General features: G+C 30.7%; 1 long non-coding RNA gene across 1 annotated transcript; it reads left to right on the forward strand.

Annotated features, from left to right (window-relative positions):
* The first annotated feature begins 979 nt into the window (after positions 1-979).
* LOC126278631 (uncharacterized) lies at positions 980-23,667 on the forward strand. Its single transcript, XR_007550739.1, has 2 exons — positions 980-1,716; positions 23,109-23,667. It is a non-coding gene; the product is annotated as an uncharacterized LOC126278631 (long non-coding RNA).
* The last annotated feature ends 1,645 nt before the right edge of the window (positions 23,668-25,312 follow it).

A 25,312-nucleotide genomic window follows, 5' to 3' on the forward strand; every position in this document is an offset into this window, starting at 1 on the left:
ACGCGATCTAGTGTTTTTTCTTTAAATATTTGAATCTTTTATTTTTTCCTGAATTAATAGATTTAAAATTTTCTTATTTTTTATTTTTAAAAGTTTTATTCTTGCTTGTTTATTCACTTTTTCTTTGTATTATATGTAAGTTTTGTTAGACTAAATGTTCTTTTTGCAGTAATTTGATTTAATTATCAAGTGATTTTGGATTTAGCAATTGATTTAGTATCGGCATAATTCGTGCCAGCAGCCGCGGTTATACGATTGATACAAGTGAATATTATTGGTTAAAACAGTTGTTTATATTATTAGGGTTGAAATATAAATTTGTAAGGTGAAATGTTAAAATTTATTTGTGGCCCTTTTTATGAATCTGTGAAATTTAAATAATAAACTAGGATTAGATACCTTATTATTTTAAATGTTAATTATATTTACCAGGGTACTATTAGTTAAGGTCTTTAAACCCAAAGAATTTGGCGGTATCTCATTCCATTCAGAGGAACCTACCCCATGATTGATAATACACGATTTACTCTACTTAATTTATTTGTTTGTATATCTCCGTTATCAGAGAACCTTTTTAGAGTTAAAATTTCAAGATTTATAATTATAAAATATTTCAGGTCAAGGTGCAGCTTATAGTTAAGAGGAGGTGGGTTACAATAGATTTTTGTTTATAACGGATTTGATAGTGAAATACTGTTAATGAAGGTGGATTTGATAGTAATTTAATTTATTTAATTTAACTGATATTGGCTCTGAGATGTGTACACATCGCCCGTCGCTCTCATTATTGATTATTCTATTTTATTTTAAAGTAGCTTCAATTTAGATGAGATAAGTCGTATAATAGTAGATGTACTGGAAAGTGTATCTAGGAAGAGTTTCAAGATATAACTTATTAGTAAAGTGTTTCATTTACACTGAAAATTTTTCTGTGCAAATCAGGATATCTTGATTATTTATTTTATTATATTTATTTTTTGTTTATTTAATTATTTAATATAAATAATTTTATTGTATTTTTGTCTTAGTATATTTTATAGAATTGATTTTTTAAATTATAGTTTATTCGTAATGTAAGTGTTTTATGAAATATTATTTTAAATTTTTTTAAGTAGATTTTATTTATTGTACCTTTTGTATCAGGGTTTATCAAAATTTTAGTATTTATTTTACTTGTCTCGATTTGGGTTGATTTATAAATAATTTATAGTTAATGTATCATAATTATTATTAAATTATTTATAGAAATGAGATGTTAATCGTTTCCCAAGATATCTAGTTTCTTAAGAAAAAATTTAATTTTTTAAAGTTATTTGTTTTTATTTAATTTTTTAAGTAAAAATATTAACTTATTTATTCTTTAAGGGATAAGCTTTGAAGTTAATAACCTATAATTTATTTTATAGAAATATAATAGTAAGCTTTAAACCAGCTATCTTTAAGATTACGTTTTAGTTCATTATTTTTTATTTTGATTTTATAAATATTTTAGGTTTTTTATTAAGATTATTAATTTAATTTTAAAATTTTTGTAATAATGATAGAATTAGTATATTTATTTGTATGAAATTTTTACCTTGTGAACTTATTATAAGGAACTAGGCAAAATTGATTTCCGCCTGTTTATCAAAAACATGTCCTCTTGTTTATATTTTGAGGTCTGGCCTGCTCACTGAGCCTATTTTTAAAGAGCCGCGGTATTTTGACCGTGCAAAGGTAGCATAATCATCAGTCTCTTAATTAGTGGCTGGAATGAATGGCTTGACGAGAAATCAACTGTCTCTTAATAAATTTTTGAATTTGACTTTTGAGTCAAATGGCTTAAATTCTTCTTTAGGACGAGAAGACCCTATAGAGCTTGACATTTTACTTTTATATAGTTTTTTGTTTGTCTTTCTATATTTAATGATGATGTTTTGTTGGGGTGACATGAAGAATAGATAAACTCTTCATTATTATATCATTTATTTATGTTTGTTATTTTGATCCATAATTTATGATCATAAGATTAAGTTACCTTAGGGATAACAGCGTAATTGTTTTTGAGAGCTCATATCGACAAAGCAGATTGCGACCTCGATGTTGGATTAAGAAAAATTTTGGGTGCAGGAGCCCAATGATTAGGTCTGTTCGACCTTTAAATTCTTACATGATCTGAGTTCAGACCGGCGTGAGCCAGGTCGGTTTCTATCCTAAGATTGTTAATCCATATTAGTACAAAAGGACCATATGGTTAAAATATTTTTTGTTATATTGATTAATATTAATTTATTTACTATTTTGACAGATTAATGTGTTGAATTTAGAATTCATTTATGTAGATTTTTTCTACAAATAGTATTGATACTTTATGATTTATTTATATTTATTTTGAATTTTCTTTTATTGGTTATTTGTGTTTTAATTAGTGTTGCCTTTTTAACTTTATTAGAGCGTAAGGTTTTAGGTTATATTCAGATTCGAAAGGGTCCAAATAAGGTAGGTTTTGTTGGAATTCCTCAGCCATTTAGAGATGCTATTAAGTTAATTTGTAAGGAGCAGCCAATTCCTATTATATCTAATTACCTACTTTATTATTTTTCCCCTGTTTTTAATTTAATGATTTCTTTAGCCGTTTGAGTAATTTTTCCTTATTTAACTTATATGTGTTCTTTTTCTTATGGATTTTTATTTTTTTTATGTTGTACTAGATTAGGTGTTTATACTGTTATAATTGCTGGTTGGTCTTCTAATTCAAATTATTCATTATTAGGTTCTCTTCGTTCTGTTGCTCAAACAATTTCTTATGAAGTTAGTTTAGCTTTAATTTTATTGTCTTTAATTATTTTAATTGGTAGTTTTAATATGTTTGATTTTATAAACTATCAGCTTTATTGTTGATTTATTATTATTTCTTTTCCTTTAGCTTTAGCTTGTTTTGCTTCTTGCTTAGCTGAAACTAATCGTACTCCTTTTGATTTTGCTGAAGGGGAATCTGAGTTAGTTTCAGGATTTAATATTGAGTATGGTGCGGGTGGTTTTACTTTAATTTTTTTAGCTGAATATACTAGAATTGTCTTCATAAGAATGTTATTGGCTTTAATTTTTTTGGGCGGTGATTTTTATTCTTTTATATTTTTTATTAAGCTTGCTATTATATCTTTTGGTTTTATTTGGGTTCGTGGAACATTACCACGGTTCCGTTATGATAAATTAATGTACTTAGCTTGAAAAAGTTTTTTACCTTTATCTTTGAATTTTTTTATTTTCTTTGTTGGTTTAAAGATTTTATTTATCTCATTTGTTTAGTGAAATTTTTTGAGAAAAGTTAATAGAAGAGTTAAACTTCTAATTTTATGTTTTCAAAACATATGCTTTTCCTAAGCTAATTAACTTTATTCCTTAATTAATTTATCTCATGCGTTTGCGACATGGACATTAATTAAGAAATATGTGAAGTAAATAATTGTTAAGATTTGACCTGTTATAATATAAGGTTCTTCAACAGGTCGTTTACCAATTCACGTTAGTAAGCATACAACAACTACTATAATTCAGAATAAAATTTGATTAATAGGGTAAAATTGAATGCCTCGGAATGGTGTTTTATTATAAAATGGTAAAATTATTAAGATTCTAATTGATAAAAATAATGCAATAACACCTCCTAACTTATTAGGGATAGATCGTAGAATTGCATATGCAAATAGGAAATATCATTCTGGTTGAATGTGAACTGGTGTTACTAATGTGTTGGCAGGTACAAAGTTATCTGGATCTCCTAATAGGTAAGGATTAATTAAACATAGTATAATTAATAATGATGTTATTATTACAAATGTAATAGAATCCTTAAAGGTAAAGTATGGATGGAATGGAATTTTTTCAATATCTCCATTTAGTCCAAGAGGATTATTAGATCCTGTTTGGTGAAGAAAAAATAAATGAATTGCTGCTATAGCAGCAATAATAAATGGTAATACAAAATGGAATGTGAAGAATCGATTTAATGTTGCATTATCAACAGCGAATCCTCCTCATACTCATTGGACTAAATCTGTTCCTAAGTATGGGATTGCTGATAATAAATTAGTAATTACTGTTGTACCTCAAAAAGATGGCCTCAGGGTAAGACATATCCTATAAATGCAGTTGCTATAACTAAAAATAAAATCACTATACCAATTATTCAGGTATGTATATATATATATATATATAAGATCCATAGTAAATTCCCCGTCCTACATGTAAGTAAATACAAATAAATATATAGATGCTCCATTTGCGTGTAAGGTTCGGATAATTTAACCATTATTTACGTCTCGGCAGATGTGTACTACACTACTGAATGCTATTTCAATATTTGATGTATAATGTATAGCTAAAAATAGTCCAGTTACGATTTGAATTACCAAACATAACCCTAATAGGGATCCAAAATTTCATCAAAATGAAATATTTGTTGGGGCAGGTAAGTCAATTAAAGAGTTATTAATAATTTTAATTAAAGGATGTCTTAATCGTAAGGGTTTATTCATTAGTAATTATCTTATTTTACGAATAGGTCCCTGTTTAATATTAGTGATTTTAACAACTGCTAGTAGTGCTAAAAATAAATAAATTATTATTGTTATTGTAATAATGAATGTTGGTCTATTATATAATTTTTCTAAAGATATTGTTATTTCTTGATAATTGATTGAATTATCAATATTTATAGTTTCGGTGTTTTTGAAAAAGTCTATAAATATAGATATATCTAGAATAATTAATATTAATATGATAAATACTCACATTATTAATGTAATAATTATAGTGATTGATTTAGGCTGAAATATTTCGTTTGATGCAATTCTTGTAATGTAAATAAATAATACTAGTATACCACCAAGAAATGTTAAAAATAAAATATATGATAATCAATATCTTTCTATTATTGTTCCTGTTATTAATCCAACTAGGAAGGTTTGAAGGATAATAAAAAGCATTATTGATATTGGGTGTCTTAATTTAATAAAATTAATATTTATTACATTTGATAATGATATAATTATTATTTTGATCATTTCAGGGGTTAGTTTCTTTAAAATACCGGTTTTGGGGACCGATGATGGAAGCTTTTCCACCTCTGAAGTTTTAAAAGTGGGGGCTGGACTTATTTCCGGTTTACAAGACCGGCGTTTTTTTTAAACTATTAAAACTAATGTTTATATTCTCTATTTTTACTTCTTTATTGATTTATTTTGCTGGTGTTTATGTTTTTTCTTCTAAATGTAAACATTTATTAATGGTTCTTTTGAGATTAGAATATATTGTTCTTTCTTTATTTATGTTAGTTATTGTTTTTCTTATTGAGTTTGATTATGATTATTTTTTTCCTGTTATTTTTTTAGTTTTTTCTGTTTGTGAGGGTGCTTTAGGTCTTTCTATTTTAGTTTCAATAATTCGTTCTCATGGTAATGATTTTTTTAATTCTTTTGGTTTATCTTTATGTTAAAGTATTTATTTATAACTATTTTTTGATCCCTCTTTGTTTATTAAATAATTGTTGATGGTTGGTTCATTCTTTAATGTTTCTGTCGGGTTTTGTTTTTATAATTTGTGTTTATTCATATGCTGATTTGAATATAATTAGATATTATTTTGGTATTGATTATTTTTCTTTTAGTTTAATTTTACTTAGTTTTTGGATTTGTTCTTTAATAATCACTGCTAGAGGTTCAGTTTATTTAAGTTCATATCATTCTAATTTTTTTGTTTTTATGGTTTTGATTTTAATAATTATGCTTTACTGTTCATTTGCTAGATTAAGTCTTCTTTCTTTTTATATTTTTTTTGAGGCTAGATTAGTTCCTACTTTACTTTTAATTTTGGGTTGGGGTTATCAACCTGAGCGTTTGCAGGCTGGTGTTTATTTAATTTTTTATACTTTGGTTGCTAGATTACCTTTATTATTAGTTTTATTTAAGGTTTATGATTTTTCTAATACTTTATATTTTCCTTTATTGGTTGATTTTGGTTCTTATTATTTTATGTTTTATGTATTTATAATTTTGGCTTTTTTAGTTAAGATACCTAAGTTTTTGGTTCATTTATGACTTCCTAAGGCTCATGTAGAGGCCCCTATTTCAGGTAGAATAATTCTTGCTGGTGTTTTATTAAAGTTAGGTGGTTATGGTATTTTTCGTGTTATAAAGGTTATTTCTTATTTGGGTTTAAAGTTTAATTATTTTTGATTGTCTTTAGGTTTATCTGGGGGTGTTATTGTAAGATTTATTTGTTTTCGTCAGGTTGATTTAAAGTCTTTAATTGCATATTCTTCTGTTGCTCATATAAGAATGGTTATTGGTGGATTGATGACTATGAATTGATGAGGTTGTGTAGGTTCTCTTTCTCTAATGGTTGGTCATGGTTTATGTTCTTCTGGTTTATTTTGTTTATCTAATATTATTTATGAACGTTTAGGTAGACGAAGATTATTAATTAACAAGGGTATAATTAATTTGATGCCAAGAATGGCTTTATGATGATTTCTTTTAAGATCATCAAATATGGCTGCTCCTCCTTCTTTAAATTTGGTAGGTGAAATTAGATTATTAAATAGAATTATATCTTGATCTTCTTTTAGATTCTTTGCTTTGATTTTTTTATCTTTTTTTAGAGCTGTTTATACTTTGTATATATATTCTTATTCTCAGCATGGGAATTATTATTCTGGTGTTTATACTTGTTCTCTTGGTTATTTTCGTGAATATCATCTTTTACTTTTACATTGATTGCCTTTAAATATTCTCTGCTTAAAGGGTGAATATTTCTTTGTTTAGTTTGCTTAAGTATTTTAATTAAAAATATTGTTTTGTGGAATCAATGATAAGAAGTTTTTCATCTTAGGCCGTGAATTTATTTTCTATTTGTTCTTTGAGTTTTTTTTCTTTGTTTATTTCGAGAACTATAATTTTTATTTTAGGTATTTATTATTTAATAATTGATTATAGAGTTTTTGTTGAGTGAGAGCTTTTCAATTTAAATGGTTCTATAGTTGTTATAACTTTAATTTTGGATTGAATATCTTTTATTTTTATATCTTTTGTTATATATATTTCTTCTTTGGTTATTTATTATAGAGAGGATTATATATCTAGTGAAAAGAATATAAATCGTTTTATTATTATTGTTTTAATATTTATTCTTTCTATAGGTTTTTTAATTATTAGTCCTAATTTAATTAGAATTTTATTAGGTTGAGATGGTTTAGGTTTAGTTTCTTATTGTTTAGTTATTTATTATCAAAATGTAAAATCTTATAGTGCTCGTATATTAACTGCACTTTCTAATCGTATTGGTGATGTTGCTGTTTTAATTTCTATTGCATGAATGTTAAATTTTGGTGGTTGAAATTATATTTATTATTATGATTTTATTTCTAATTCTTTTGAAATAAAGCTCATTACTATATTAATTGTTTTAGCAGCTATAACTAAGAGAGCTCAGATTCCTTTCTCTTCATGACTTCCTGCTGCTATAGCAGCTCCTACCCCTGTTTCTGCTTTAGTTCATTCTTCTACTCTTGTTACTGTTGGTGTTTATTTATTAATTCGTTTTAGACCAATATTGGATACTTATAATTGTGGTTGATTTTTACTTTTAATTGGTTGTATAACTATATTTATGGCTGGATTGGGCGCTAATTTTGAGTTTGATTTAAAGAAGATTATTGCTCTTTCTACTTTAAGACAACTTGGTTTAATAATAAGAATTTTGGCTATAGGTTATCCAAAGCTTGCATTTTTTCATTTATTGGCTCATGCTTTATTTAAGGCATTATTATTTATATGTGCAGGTTCAATAATTCATAATTTGAAGGATTCTCAGGATATTCGTTTTATAGGATCAATTGTTAATATCATACCTTTAACTTCAGTTTGTTTTAATGTTTCTAGTTTATCTTTGTGTGGAATACCTTTTTTAGCGGGATTTTATTCAAAGGATTTAATTCTTGAGATGGTTTGTTTAAGATGAATTAATTGTTTAATTTTTTTCTTTGTTTTTTTTCTACTGGTTTAACTGCTTCTTATTCTTTTCGTTTGTTTTATTATTCAATATCTGGTGATAATAATTTTTATTCTAGATTTTCTTTTGATGATAAGGGTTATTATATTTCATTTGGAATAATTGGTCTATTGTTTGTTGCTGTTTTTGGTGGTAGTCTTTTATCTTGATTGATTTTTCCTATTCCTCGTGTGATTGCTTTACCTTATTATTTAAAGTTTTTAACTATTACAGTTGTTATTTTAGGTGCTTATTTAGGTTATCTTATTTCTAATTTTGATTTTTCTCATAATTTATTTTCTTTAAGTATACTTTCTTTTGTTAGATTTGCTGGTTCTATATGATTTATACCTTTTCTTTCATCTAAGTTTATTAGATATATTCCTTTAAAAATAGGTTATTATTCATCTAAGTCATTTGATTATGGTTGAGGTGAATTACTTGATGGTCAAGGTTTATATAGATTATTTATTTATTTAATTGGTTATATTCAAGGTTGATATGATTCTAATTTCAAGATTTATCTTTTAACTTTTATTTTTTGAATATTTATTTTGGTAATATTGTTTTTCGTTTACTTAAATAGCTTATAATTAGAGCGTGACACTGAAGATGTTAAGGAAGTATTTTTACTTTTAAGTATTTATAAATATAGATATATTATTTTTACAGTGAAAATGTAATGTTTTATTTAAACTATATAAATTTTAGAAATGTTAACGGAGTTTAACCGCTAATATAAAAAGTTAGCAGCTTTCATATTGGCTTTACATTTCCTTAATTGGAACTATTATAGTTCAATTATATTATTAACAGTAATACGCCTCTTTTTGGCTTCAATTAATAAGAATAAGGGTAGTACATACCAATCTTCCAGGTCGAAACTGACTGCAATATTTCGCTTCTTATTCTATTTAAGGTTGATTGATAATATCAATACTTTTTGAATGCAACCCAAATGTTATATTTAACTACAACCCTTTATTCTGCTCATTGTAATGCTCCTTGGTTTCATTCATGGTATAGTCCTCCTAATAGAACTAGAATAAAAAATATTGTTGATACTGTTCAGATTATAATGTCTGAAGTTTTAAAAATAATTACAATTGGTAGAATTAGTGGAATTTCTACATCAAAAATTAAAAAGATTACTGCGATTAGGAAGAATCGTATTGAGAATGGTATTCGTGCTGATCTTTTTGGATCAAACCCACATTAGAATGGTGATCTTTTTTCTCGATCATTAATTAATTTTTTTGATAGTGTTGTTGCCAGGATTATAACAATTATTGGAATAATAAATCTAATGAAAACTCTTGTTGATAGAATTAGAATTGTTTTTCTTGATTTATATCAAGCTTTCTGATTGGAAGTCAAATGTACTATTTATACTAGAAAAACAATTATCTACCTCATCAATAAATAGAGATATATAAGAATAATCATACTACGTCTACGAAGTGTCAGTATCATGCTGCTGCTTCAAATCCAAAGTGATGTCTTGGTGAAAATTGATTTATTGAGTGTCGAAGTAGACATGTTGATAAAAAGATTGTTCCAATAATTACGTGTAAACCATGGAATCCTGTTGCAACAAAGAATGTTGATCCATAAACTGCATCTGCAATGGTAAAAGGTGCTTCTCAATATTCATATGCTTGAAGTATTGTAAAGTATAGTCCTAATAACACTGTGAAGAATAATCCTTGTAGTGCTTGAGTATGATTAGATTCCATTAAACTATGATGTGCTCATGTTACTGTTACTCCTGATGCTAAAAGAATAGCTGTATTAAGTAATGGAATTTGTATAGGGTTAAAGGGTTGAATTCCTATTGGAGGTCATAGTATTCCTAGTTCAATTGTTGGTGCTAATCTTCTTCTAAAGAATGGTCAAAAAAAAGAAACGAAAAATAATACCTCTGATGCAATAAATAAAATTATTCCTCATTGTAATCCAATTGATACAAATCCTGTATGTAATCCTTGATATGTTCCTTCTCGTACTACATCTCGTCATCATTGAATTATAGTTAGTAGGGTAATTCCAAATCCAATTATGAATAAGTTAATATTAAATAGGTGGAATCATTTTGCTAGTCCTGATACTAGGACTATTGCTCCAATTGCTCCTGTTAATGGTCAAGGTCTATAGTCTACTAAGTGGAATGGGTGGTTTGAGTGAGTTGTTAACATAGGTTTAATATACTTCTCTAGAATATAGAGTTCTTAGAATTGAGAAAACATAGGCTTGAATTATTGCTACTGCTGATTCTAGAATTAATAGAAGTATTTGTCCAATAATTAGTAATGAGATTAAGTTTATTGCTATAGATGGTCCTGTGTTTCCTAATAAGGTTAATAATAAGTGTCCTGCAATTATATTTGCTGCCAACCGTACTGCTAATGTACCTGGTCGAATAACATTACTAATTGTTTCAATTAGTACTATAAATGATATTAATGCAGGCGGTGTACCTTGTGGTACAAGGTATGGTTAATTCATCCAAATAATATAAATCTTAGCCATATAGGTAGGGCAATTGCAAATGTTAATGCTAAATGTCTTGTTCTAGTAAAAATATAAGGGAATAATCCTATGAAATTGTTAAATAATATTATAATAAAAATTGAGATGAAAATGAATGTTGTTCCATTAAATGATTTTGGTCCAAGAAGTGTTTTAAATTCATTATGTAAGTTTAAATTTAGTTTATTTCAGATAATGTTAATTCGTGATGGTGTAAGTCAAAATAGTGATGGGATTAATAATAGTCCTAGAAATGTTCTAGTTCAATTTAATGATAAATTAAAGATGTTAGTTGATGGGTCAAATGTTGAGAATAGATTTGTTATCATTTTCAATTTAAGTTTTTTATTTCAATTGTTCCTTTTTCTGCTCTTTTAATAAGGTTAGGTTTAAATGAGAAGAAGTTTATTTGATTAAACAAGATTAATGTAGCTGAAAATATAATGAATAGTGAGAATCATATAAGAGGGGATATTTGAGGGATTTGGATATAATTTCCCCATCAGAAGTAGTCGTTAATTTACTATTATTTGGTTTAAGAGACCATTACTTACTTTCAGTCATCTGATGAATTTCAAGGTGTACTGTATTTATTGGTAGGATTGTTCGGTTATCTACATCTAGTAGTCGGAATCCATCATTTTCTAGGTCTTGTTCTGGTGTTATATAAGTGTCAAATTCTACGTCTATGAAGTCTGAATATTCATATCTTCAATATCATTGTCGTCCAATGGTTTTAATTGTAATTATTGCATCTACTGAATCATCAAGTAAATATAATAGTCGTAATGATGGAAGGGCAATAAAAATTAATGTAATTGCTGGTAAAGCTGTTCAGATTGTTTCAATTAAATGTCCATGAAGTATATTACGGTTAGTATAGGCAATAAATAATATATAACTTAGGGCATAACCTACAATTACTGTAATTAATAATAATACGACCATAGTATGATCATGAAAGAATGATAATTGCTCCATTAATGGTGAAGCTCCATCTTGAAGAGATAAAATTGATCATGTTGCCATTAATAAATATTTTCTAATAAAAGGTCAAACCTTTATTTGTAGAGCTTAAATCTGCTGCACTAATCTGCCATATTAGAATCTAGAGATTAATGGTAATTCTGAGTAACTATGTTCTGCAGGAGGGTTATTTTGTAGTCATTCTGTTGATCTTCTTATGTTAGCTCTAAATATAATTGCTCGGTTTGTAATCATTCTTTCTCATATAATTACAATGAATATAATGATTCCTACAATAGAAATTGTAGACTCAATTCTTGATACTACGTTTCATGATGTATATGCGTCTGGGTAGTCAGAGTATCGTCGAGGTATTCCTGCTAATCCTAGGAAGTGTTGAGGAAAGAATGTTAAATTTACTCCAATGAATATATTTATTTATTTATTTATTTATTTATGCATTTATTTTACCTGGCAAGATTAGGGCCTTCAGGCCCTCTCTTACACCTAACCAGGCATACTCAGATTGAACGAGTTACAGTTTCTACTTAACATTAAGGACATATAGCCTATTATGCAGTATTGATGTTAAAGAAAAAAAATAGATATCATAACAGTAGTACAATGATAATTATAATAATAAAAAATAATTATAACAATCAATAATAATAGTAATAATAATAATAATAGTAATAGTAATAATAATAATAATAATAATGACTATGTATATGAAAGTAAACATACTTTTCTTTTCTGAATGTCAGTCACATTGTTAGTTGGGAATTTTCTCGTTATGTTCTTGCAGCTTGTGAGTTATTCTCATCGAGCAGAGACATAAGGCGATAGAATGGGGTGAAAGAGATATATAAGAGGTAGATAGGTTAGAGGAAGAGAAATAGAACGATAAAATTCGAAGCTGTGATGGAGAGGAGAAAGAAAGAGATGGGAGGGGCACAAGAATGGTGGCTATACCGTCCCTAAAATGTATGTTTTGAGTTCCCTCTTGAATGTTGAGTAGTTCTGGATAAGACGCAGATCACAGGGGAGCGCGTTCCATAGTCGTATGGCTGAGATGGAGAATGACACGGAGAAAGATTTTGTATTATGTAAAGGTACAGCCAAGATGATAGACGTATCCGATCTGGTGTTGCGATTGTGGAATGATGATAGGTGTTTAATGTGAGAAGATAAGTATTGGGGGCACCAGTGGCTAAGAAATCGATGAAGTAAGCACATCGTGTGGAGATCGCGTGCCGTATGTGGGCGTATCCAACCTAGCTGGGAGTATGAAGGACTGATATGATCATACAACCGAATATTGCACACGTATCTAACGCAAGCATTCATCACTAGCTCGAGGCATCTAGAATTTTCACTATTTGTGCCGTGTTGAACTACATCGCAGTAGTAAAGATTAGGCAAGACTAGTGTTTGGACTAATTTTTGTTTAACATGGGTTGGAAATATTTTTCTAAATTTTTGAATTGCATGTAGGGAGGAGAGCGATTTCCGGCAAGCTGTGACTGTTTGTTCTTCCCAGTTTAGGTGTTCATCCAAGATTATTCCAAGGTCTTTTACTGTTTTTTGGTATGGTAGTTGGGTACCATTGAGGAGTATTTTAGGGACTGTTTCGCGAAAGTACCGGCTGATTAACTTTGGATGAGATATAAGTATGACCTGGGATTTCTTGGGGTTTAGTTTCAGACCTAGGTTATGTGCCCATCGAGAAACAGAGCAAAGATCTGCGTTCATACTCGCTACTGCGCCAGCAATGTTCTTGGGGCTTGCACTTATGTACAGTTGGATGTCGTCGGCATAAAGATGGTAGTTGCAGGAGTGAATCACTGAAGAAATATCATTAATGTACAGTGAGAAGAGTAGTGGACCAAGGACGGAGCCTTGGGGAACTCCAGAGCGCACGCTTTTCCATGATGACTTTTCCGACCCACAGATGACTTGTTGACTTCTGTTTTTGAGGTAGCTGTCGAACCATTGTATTGCGCTGTTTGAGAAATTCAGCTGTTTCATTTTAATTAGTAATATATCGAAGTCAACTGTGTCAAAAGCCTTGCTAAAGTCAAGCAGTGTTAGGATAGTAGCTTCACGTCTGTCCATAGCATGTTTAATGTCATCAGTTACTTTGATTAATGCGGTTGCTGTACTATGGTGCTTTCGAAAGCCTGACTGATATTCGTCATGGATGTTATGAGTTTTGAGGTAATCCGTCAGTTGTTCATGGACGATGTGCTCTAGGGCTTTAGAAATTGCAGGTAGTATGCTGATCGGCCTGTAGTCACCTGGCGACTTAGGGTTGTCAGTCTTGGGTATAGGCTTAATTAAACTTTGCTTCCACTCAGTAGGATATGTACTACTGACAAGAGACAGGTTGAAGATGTCTGTGATAACTGGAATAATAGTGTCTACGACGTTCTTAATCATGCCAATGCTCACTCCATCATTTCCTACTGCCTCGGAAGAGATTCTCATATTTGCCTTGTGTACTGTGCCGGTAGTGACATGTTTTAGGAAAAACTTGTCTCTCGAGAGATTAATATCTTGGGGCTGGTAATTTGTCGCTGCGTGGCAGTTTGCAGCTGTTGAGAAGAAATCGTTTAATTCTTCTGCAGACGCTTGATAAACAGCGTCAGATCTTCGCTTCCCTATACCGAAACTGCGCAGCTTTTTCCACAGTGCAGCAGGTTTTGATATGCCGCATACGACAGAGCGGGCATGTCTGATTTTGGCATTCCTCACGCTTTGCTTGGTTCTGTTTCGGAGTTTCCTATAAGCTTCGTACGCCTCGGGAGTTGGGTTACGCTTGAAGGCCCTATGTGCAGCATCACGTTTATTCATTAACTGACGTAATGCAGTGGTGAGCCACGGAGCGGGAGCTCTCTTTACCTTAACAGTGCGTTGAGGAGCATGTTTATCATACAGTGCAATAATTTTGCGACATAATTGCCGAATTTTTTCGTCTAAAGTCGGTTCATCGCTTATATCATGCCAAGGGATGTCTGAGAAATCCTTTTGAAGAGCGTCACGGTTAACATTTTTTAAGTTTCTGTAGGTTACCAGGTGAGATTTTTCTTTGGTAGTATGCATTGAGTAATTTAAAAATATCACGTCATGAGCAGAGAGTCCCGGAGCGGATGTCTGATTGGCGCGGATTATTTTATCTGGTCGCTTTGTTGCTATTATATCTATGATTGTGTGGCTGTGTGGCGTGTGATGAGTTGGGTCCAGCGGTGTTAAACTCATATCATTGGAGTGGAACAGTCGCCTTAGTTTTTCGGCAGAGGGAGATTTTAACTGTAAGTCGATGTTTGTGTCGCCCATAATGATTATGTGTTCATACTGTGTCACGAGTGAGGACAGGGCAGACTGAAAGGAGGACATGGCACCGATGTTTGGAGGTTTATAGATTACTCCAATTAGCAGTTTCTGATTTGATGTATTTATTTCGAAAAACAAGAACTCTGCTTCTCCTTCGCCCTTTGCATCCGATGTGCATAGCACAGTAGGTGTCAGATCAGAGCGAACATAGGCACCCACACCACCCCCGCGTCGTGTTTCACGATCTGCCCTTAGGAGAGAGTAACCAGCGATTCGGATAGCGTCGGAAGAAATGTTTGGTTTCAACCAAGTTTCAGAGACGAGGATAATGTGGAACAGCGATTGGCAGAACAGGTCACAGAACTCGTCGAAGTGAGCCGTTAGCGACTGCGCGTTCGCGTGGGCCACAAAGAGCCCGCCGCCGGAACCGGTCCGTCCCATTGTGGCCGCCTGTAGGACCGAACGCGCTCCGTTTACCTGCTGGCCGGAAGAGGGACAAAAGCTGGATTTCGCGGGGCAAGACATATTTACAGGTGTGTCCAAGGTCGTGACTGACTCAAGCGTCTGTGGACTAAAGGTGAAAAACACGCTGGAAGTATCGAAGAAGGGAGTGAAAAGAAAGATGGAAAGTGGCAGTAGTAGTTACGAAAAAGACAGTAGTAGTAGTGGTGGTGGCGAAGATGAAAATAACAGATATAGAAAGGCGGTTGTAAGGGGATTCCTGTTAATGGAGAATGTTAATTCCCATTTGACTGACAATATGAATATACATGAGCACTTATAATAGACAAATAAAGAAACAATATTTTTGTGAAACAATTGACTGATTTTAAATAGAGTACTTATGGTACTTATAGAAATAACGGAGCAGTATTTAAGCTAAAAAAAATGAAAAGAAAGAATAAATAATTAACTTATATTAGACAGATTACAATATGAGACTTTGTGTCTCGCGAGATTTCGCTCAGTCTTTCAGTTCGAACATGTTTGTCACCGTTTTCCTCCCTCCTTCCGTCTTGATTACGATCCTGCCATCCTGGGTCCATACATTTTGAAGGCCAAACTGTGTGATCGCAGCATTCAAAACTTTTAGTCTTTCGCGCGTCAGATCTTCCCTCAGGGTAACCCCACTCTTGGCGAGTTTTCTTTTCTGAGCAAACACTTCAGCTCTTTTCCGGTAAGACACAAATTTAATTATTATGGGCCTGGGTTTCATGGCACCTGGTATCCTGCGCCCAACACGGTGGCTTCTGTCAATATCGCCCACGTCGATCTGCACGCCAAGTTTCTCACGCACTAGGCTAATGGCCAGGTCGTCGGTGTTTTCGCGATCGTTTTCAGCTACCCCGAACAAGCGCAAGCTGTTCCTTCGCTGATACTGCTCAATTTCATCGGTGGCAGCAGACAGTTTAGCCTCTAGGTCGGCGGCTTTTTTCTCTTGTGCGGCCAGGGACTTTCTAAGAGACTGGATTTCGGTGCTGTTGCGCCCGACAGACTCTTGTAGTTTGTCCATGACCGCGGCTGTCACGGAGTCCGTGATGGATTGCACGATAACGTCTAGCGTGTCTTTGCTGTGCAGCGCCGCACTCACCTGGGACCGGACGAGCTCCCCGATGTCGGGAAGCGGGGCCTCACCTGCCGCCGGAGACCGGGCGCCCGCGCTGCCTGCGCCCCTGTAGCCTCGCCTGCTGCCGCTTACTCGTGCTCTTCCCATTTTTCACTCACTTATCACTTATCACCTGTGGTAATCAATGGAGAACAATACACCACGGCAAGTAACACTTGTTTAGTCAGATGCACACGTTGTGGACTGCCGCACTTCTCTGTAACACCTTCAATGAGCGGAAAAACTCGCGAGCCGAAGAAACGCGCGTCACTCAGTGGCCGCCATGTTTGTAATTGTAAATTGGATTTTTAATCATGTACGAGGGTCGGTCAAAAAGTAATGCCTCCCATTTTTTTTCTACTTAAAAAAATTAAGTTAAGTGAAAAATTTGAATTTGGCGCCATTCCTCAAACCTTCTTCTGCAATCCACTGCAGTAGTAACTTTCTGTGTTAACAGGTGGCAGCACAGCAGAAGTTTGTAAGATGGCCGACATCGATGTTCGTTTGAGACAGCGTTGTGTGATTGAATTCTTGAATGCAGAAGGTGAAACGCCCATACGCATTCATGAAAGACTGAAGAAGGTGTATGGTGTTGTGACAGTGGATGTCAGCACTGTTAGACGATGGGTTCGTCGTTGTAAGGAAGCTGAAGGGCAAACACCGTTGACTGACGAAAAGCGGAGCGGCAGGCCGGTGAGTGCAGTGACTCCACACAACATTCAGCAAGTTGATGACATCATTCATAGTGACCGTCGGGTGACTGCAGATGAAGTGTGTCGCATTATTTCTCTTAGTAAAGGCAGTGTGATCACGATTATTAAACAATTGGGGTACTCAAAAGTTTGTGCACGGTGGGTTCCAAGAATGTTAACCGATCAGAATAAAGAGGCAAGGAAAACAATAGCCTCCCAACACTTGCAGCGCTTCCGTTTGGAGGGAGATGAATTTCTGAAAAAAATTGTGACCGGGGACGAAACATGGGAGCATTTTTTTGAACCCGAATCAAAGAGGCAGTCAATGGAGTGGCGTCACACAAGCTCGCCGAGGAAGAAAAAATTCAAAACTGTGCGATCGGCAGGGAAAGTTATGGCAACAGTTTTCTGGGATACAGAGGGTGTGATTCTGGTTGATTTTTTGGAGCAGGGATGCACAATAAATTCTGTTCAATACGTCACAATCCTCAAAAAACTTAAAGCACGTCTTCAGCGAGTTCGCCCAACAAAATCAATGGCAGATGTTCTTCTTTTGCATGACAATGCAAGACCACACACCAGTCGTCACACCTCTGACGAGATTGTCAAAATTGGATGGGAAGTTTTGCCTCATCCCCCATACAGCCCTGACCTGGCACCATCAGACTTCCATCTGTTCGGGCCACTAAAAGAAGCTCATCGTGGGATTCATTTTGAAGATGAGGAGGCCGTCAAAACATCTGTGCGTCAATGGCTTAGGAAGCAGAGCTGTGATTTTTACCGTGCTGGGATACATGCCCTTGTTCAAAGATGGACCAAAACTGTAGAGATGGGCGGAGATTACATTGAAAAATGACAAAATGATCCTCAATGTTGTGGTTTTCAAACTATGTAATTGCATTTAAATTTCCTGACAATTAAACGTAGAAAAAAAAATAGGAGGCATTACTTTTTGACTGACCCTCGTATTATTTATAGTTAATCCTGTAAATAGTGGATATCATTGAATGACACCTCCTATAATTGCAAATACTGCTCCTATAGATAATACATAATGAAAGTGGGCTACTACATAATATGTATCATGTAATACAATATCAAGTGATGAATTTGCTGATACTAATCCTGTTAATCCACCAATTGTAAATAGGAAAATAAATCCTAGAGCTCATAATAATGGTGGATTGAACTTGAATTTAGTTCCATATAATGTAGCTAATCATCTAAATACCTTAATTCCTGTAGATACAGCAATAATTATTGTTGCTGATGTAAAATATGCTCGTGTGTCAACACCCACTCCTACTGTAAATATATGATGTGCTCATACAATAAATCCTATTAGTCCAATTGATAGTATAGCATAAATTATACCTAATGTTCCAAATGATTCAATTTTTCCTCTTTCTTGACATACAATATGTGAAATAATTCCGAACCCCGGTAGAATTAAAATATAAACTTCTGGGTGTCCAAAGAATCAAAATAGATGTTGATATAGAATTGGGTCACCCCCTCCTGCAGGGCCAAAGAATGATGTATTTAAATTTCGATCTGTTAATAATATAGTAATAGCTCCTGCTAAAACTGGAAGTGAAAGAAGGAGAAGTAATGCTGTAATAGCTACAGATCATACAAATAAAGGTGTTTGATCTAAAGTTATACTTTCTGATCGTATATTAATTGCTGTTGTAATGAAATTCACTGCACCAAGAATAGATGATACACCTGCTAGGTGCAGTGAAAAAATAGCTAGATCTACAGATGCACCCCCGTGTGCAATAGCTCCTGCTAGAGGAGGGTAAACTGTTCATCCTGTACCAGCACCATTATCTACTATAGAAGATGTAAGAAGAAGGGTTAGTGAAGGTGGTAGTAATCAAAAACTTATATTATTTATTCGTGGAAATGCTATATCTGGTGCACCAATTATTAGTGGAACAAGTCAATTACCAAATCCACCAATTATAATAGGTATTACTATAAAGAAAATTATTACGAATGCGTGAGCTGTAATAATAACATTATAAATCTGGTCATCCCCAATTAGAGATCCGGGTTGGCCAAGTTCAGCACGAATAAGTATTCTTATTGATGTTCCTACTATTCCTGCTCATGCTCCAAATATGAAGTATAAAGTACCAATGTCCTTATGGTTTGTTGAGAATAATCATTTTTGCGGTAAGATGGCTGAATTTTAGGTGGTAGACTGTAAATCTACTTATGAGATGTTTTCTCTCTTATCATATTTAGGTCTTATATTCAATTATGATTCTAGACTGCAATTCTAGAGGTGTAAAATTTTACTAAGGCCTAAAAGATTATTCTTTTAATTATAACTTTGAAGGTTATTAGTTTGATTAACTTAAGTCCTTAGTATAATGAAATTAAGGTTGATGTTGAAATCAATCCTATTGTTGGGACGTTATCTTTATAGATCACGAATTTTCTGTGTATGATATAATTAGAGCTGAGAATCTAATACGTATATAGTAGTAGAGTGTAATTGTAGTTAATACAACTACAATAGTTATAATAGTTGTTATATTGTTTTCTATTAATGATTGTATTACAATTCATTTTGGTAAGAATCCAAGGAATGGTGGTAGTCCACCTAAAGATAATAAAGATAAGAATATTATGAATTTAATTTCGGTTTTTATATTTCTGGCTGAATAAATTTGATTTATGAAAAATAAATTTATTTGCTTAAATAATAAAACTATAATTAATCTTAATAGTGAGTAAATAATGAAGTATAGTTCTCAGATGTTTTCTCTGACTGTTAATGATCTAATTATTCAACCTAGATGTCTGATTGATGAATATGCTAAAAGTTGTCGTAAGGATGTTTGATTTAAACCTCCTATTGCCCCAATAATAATTCTTAAGATAATAATTGTTCAAATAAAAGTTCTTAATTGAATACAATAAGATAAGACCATTATTGGGGCGATTTTTTGTCATGTTATTAATGTTAAACAATTATTTCATCTTGATGCTCCTATATCTTCTGGAAATCAGAAATGGAAAGGTGCAGCTCCAATCTTTAATAATAGTCTAGATCTAATTATTATTGATGGGATAAATTCTGTTTCCCATCCCATGGGATATTTTATTTGAATCAGCAAAATTGAAAATAATAATATTGTCGATGCTATTGCTTGGACAATAAAATATTTAATTGATGATTCATTTATTATTATATTTTTATTTCTTGTTAGGAGCGGAATAAATGAAAGTAAGTTGATCTCAAGTCCTATTCAAACCCCAAATCAGGAATTTGATGAAATGGACAGGATCGTTCCTATCATTAATGTTGATAGGAAGAGAAGTTTTGTAGAGTTGTTGGTCATTAAAAAGGAGAGGATTGATACCTCTATAAATGGGGTATGAACCCATTAGCTTGTTTAGCTTACCTTTTTACATTAAGGTGTATGATGCACATTAGTTTTTGATACTAAAGGAGGTAGTTTAATTCTATCTTATGTAATTTTAATGAAGGTAATTTTATTTACCTTATTTACCCTATCAAGGTAACCCTTTAATCAGGCACTTCATTTATTTAATATATAAATCGAAAGTTTTTTTTGAAATTCTTTTATGTATTATTTTGTTTAATTAGGATTAATTTATCCTGCTCATTTTATTTTTTTATATATATATATATAATAAATAATTTATATTAATATATTACATTTAATTGAAATTAAAGTATTATAAGTTCATCTTACCATTATCAATTGATTATTTTAATGCAATTATTTACCTAGGATTATAGCTACTTATGTTTTTAGCTTAAAATAGGTTATTATAATATAATATATATAATAATATGTAATTTAATATTTAATATTATTATAATTGGATATAATAAATAAAATTATTAATTTAAATATAAAATATTATAATTAATATAAATAATTATATTAATTATAATAATATAATTATGTAAATTATCTATAATTAGATTATTTAACTAATATATATGAAAGTTAACTTAATATAAAAAAAGGAATGCATATTAATAACATATTATATTAAATTACATAATTGTATAAAATATATTTATTATATTATTTAATCTTTCTTTATTTATTAGTGAAAAGAAAGATTAAATAAGAAAGAATATAATACATTTATTGATATACATGTTCCATATTAATCTTTAATTATATATAATAGGGAAGTTGTTGTGGTCATACATAGGGGCGTTTCTTTTTTTTTGTTAATGATTGTGGTTTTTTTCTTTTTTTTTCTTTAAATATTTGAATCTTTTATTTTTTCCTGAATTAATAGATTTAAAATTTTCTTGCTTTTATTTTTAAAAGTTTTATTCTTGCTTTTTATTCACTTTTTCTTTGTATTATATGTAAGTTTTGTTAGACTAAATGTTCTTTTTGCAGTAATTTGATTTAATTATCAAGTGATTTTGGATTTTGCAATTGATTTAGTATCGGCATAATTCGTGCCAGCAGCCGCGGTTATACGATTGATACAAGTGAATATTATTGGTTAAAACAGTTGTTTATATTATTAGGGTTGAAATATAAATTTGTAAGGTGAAATGTTAAAATTTATTTGTGGCCCTTTTTATGAATCTGTGAAATTTAAATAATAAACTAGGATTAGATACCCTATTATTTTAAATGTTAATTATATTTACCAGGGTACTATTAGTTAAGGTCTTTAAACCCAAAGAATTTGGCGGTATCTCATTCCATTCAGAGGAACCTACCCCATGATTGATAATACACGATTTACTCTACTTAATTTATTTGTTTGTATATCTCCGTTATCAGAGAATCTTTTTAGAGTTATAATTCTCAAGATTTATAATTATAAAATATTTCAGGTCAAGGTGCAGCTTATAGTTAAGAGGAGGTGGGTTACAATAGATTTTTGTTTATAACGGATTTGATAGTGAAATACTGTTAATGAAGGTGGGTTTGATAGTAATTTAATTTATTTAATTTAACTGATATTGGCTCTGAGATGTGTACACATCGCCCGTCGCTCTCATTATTGATTATTCTATTTTATTTTAAAGTAGCTTCAATTTAGATGAGATAAGTCGTAACATAGTAGATGTACTGGAAAGTGTATCTAGGAAGAGTTTCAAGATATAACTTAATAGTAAAGTGTTTCATTTACACTGAAAATTTTTCTGTGCAAATCAGGATATCTTGATTATTTATTTTATTATATTTATTTTTTGTTTATTTAATTATTTAATATAAATAATTTTATTGTATTTTTGTCTTAGTATATTTTATAGAATTGATTTTTTAAATTATAGTTTATTCGTAATGTAAGTGTTTTATGAAATATTATTTTAAATTTTTTTAAGTAGATTTTATTTATTGTACCTTTTGTATCAGGGTTTATCAAAATTTTAGTATTTATTTTACTTGTCTCGATTTCGGTTGATTTATAAATAATTTATCGTTAATGTATCATAATTATTATTAAATTATTTATAGAAATGAGATGTTAATCGTTTCCCAAGATATCTAGTTTCTTAAGAAAAAATTTAATTTTTTAAAGTTATTTGTTTTTATTTAATTTTTTAAGTAAAAATATTAACTTATTTATTCTTTAAGGGATAAGCTTTGAAGTTAATAACCTATAATTTATTTTATAGAAATATAATAGTAAGCTTTAAACCAGCTATCTTTAAGATTACGTTTTAGTTCATTATTTTTTATTTTGATTTTATAAATATTTTAGGTTTTTTATTAAGATTATTAATTTAATTTTAAAATTTTTGTAATAATGATAGAATTAGTATATTTATTTGTATGAAATTTTTACCTTGTGAACTTATTATAAGGAACTAGGCAAAATTGATTTCCGCCTGTTTATCAAAAACATGTCCTCTTGTTTATATTTTGAGGTCTGGCCTGCTCACTGAGCGTATTTTTAAAGAGCCGCGGTATTTTGACCGTGCAAAGGTAGCATAATCATTAGTCTCTTAATTAGTGGCTGGAATGAATGGCTTGACGAGAAATCAACTGTCTCTTAATAAATTTTTGAATTTAACTTTTGAGTCAAAAGGCTTAAATTCTTCTTTAGGACGAGAAGACCCTATAGAGCTTGACATTTTACTTTTATATAGTTTTTTGTTTGTCTTTCTATATTTAATGATGATGTTTTGTTGGGGTGACATGAAGAATAGATAAACTCTTCATTATTATATCATTTATTTATGTTTGTTATTTTTATCCATAATTTATGATCATAAGATTAAGTTACCTTAGGGATAACAGCGTAATTGTTTTTGAGAGCTCATATCGACAAAGCAGATTGCGACCTCGATGTTGGATTAAGAAAAATTTTGGGTGCAGGAGCCCAATGATTAGGTCTGTTCGACCTTTAAATTCTTACATGATCTGAGTTCAGACCGGCGTGAGCCAGGTCGGTTTCTATCCTAAGATTGTTAATCCATATTAGTACGAAAGGACCATATGGTTAAAATATTTTTTGTTATATTGATTAATATTAATTTATTTACTATTTTGACAGATTAATGTGTTGAATTTAGAATTCATTTATGTAGATTTTTTCTACAAATAGTATTGATATTTTATGATTTATTTATATTTATTTTGAATTTTCTTTTATTGGTTATTTGTGTTTTAATTAGTGTTGCCTTTTTAACTTTATTAGAGCGTAAGGTTTTAGGTTATATTCAGATTCGAAAGGGTCCAAATAAGGTAGGTTTTGTTGGAATTCCTCAGCCATTTAGAGATGCTATTAAGTTAATTTGTAAGGAGCAGCCAATTCCTATTATATCTAATTACCTACTTTATTATTTTTCCCCTGTTTTTAATTTAATGATTTCTTTAGCCGTTTGAGTAATTTTTCCTTATTTAACTTATATGTGTTCTTTTTCTTATGGATTTTTATTTTTTTTATGTTGTACTAGATTAGGTGTTTATACTGTTATAATTGCTGGTTGATCTTCTAATTCAAATTATTCATTATTAGGTTCTCTTCGTTCTGTTGCTCAAACAATTTCTTATGAAGTTAGTTTAGCTTTAATTTTATTGTCTTTAAATATTTTAATTGGTAGTTTTAATATGTTTGATTTTATAAACTATCAGCTTTATTGTTGATTTATTATTATTTCTTTTCCTTTAGCTTTAGCTTGTTTTGCTTCTTGCTTAGCTGAAACTAATCGTACTCCTTTTGATTTTGCTGAAGGGGAATCTGAGTTAGTTTCAGGATTTAATATTGAGTATGGTGCGGGTGGTTTTACTTTAATTTTTTTAGCTGAATATACTAGAATTGTCTTCATAAGAATGTTATTGGCTTTAATTTTTTTGGGCGGTGATTTTTATTCTTTTATATTTTTTATTAAGCTTGCTATTATATCTTTTGGTTTTATTTGGGTTCGTGGAACATTACCACGGTTCCGTTATGATAAATTAATGTACTTAGCTTGAAAAAGTTTTTTACCTTTATCTTTGAATTTTTTTATTTTCTTTGTTGGTTTAAAGATTTTATTTATCTCATTTGTTTAGTGAAATTTTTTGAGAAAAGTTAATAGAAGAGTTAAACTTCTAATTTTATGTTTTCAAAACATATGCTCTTCCTAAGCTAATTAACTTTATTCCTTAATTAATTTATCTCATGCGTTTGCGACATGGACATTAATTAAGAAATATGTGAAGTAAATAATTGTTAAGATTTGACCTGTTATAATATAAGGTTCTTCAACAGGTCGTTTACCAATTCACGTTAGTAAGCATACAACAACTACTATAATTCAGAATAAAATTTGATTAATAGGATAAAATTGAATGCCTCAGAATGGTGTTTTATTATAAAATGGTAAAATTATTAAGATTCTAATTGATAAAAATAATGCAATAACACCTCCTAACTTATTAGGGATAGATCGTAGAATTGCATATGCAAATAGGAAATATCATTCTGGTTGAATGTGAACTGGTGTTACTAATGGGTTGGCAGGTACAAAGTTATCTGGATCTCCTAATAGGTAAGGATTAATTAAACATAGTATAATTAATAATGATGTTATTATTACAAATGTAATAGAATCCTTAAAGGTAAAGTATGGATGGAATGGAATTTTTTCAATATCTCCATTTAGTCCAAGAGGATTATTAGATCCTGTTTGGTGAAGAAAAAA

The sequence above is a fragment of the Schistocerca gregaria genome, chromosome 6, assembly GCF_023897955.1.
Source record: "Schistocerca gregaria isolate iqSchGreg1 chromosome 6, iqSchGreg1.2, whole genome shotgun sequence".
NCBI lineage: Eukaryota > Metazoa > Arthropoda > Insecta > Orthoptera > Acrididae > Schistocerca > Schistocerca gregaria.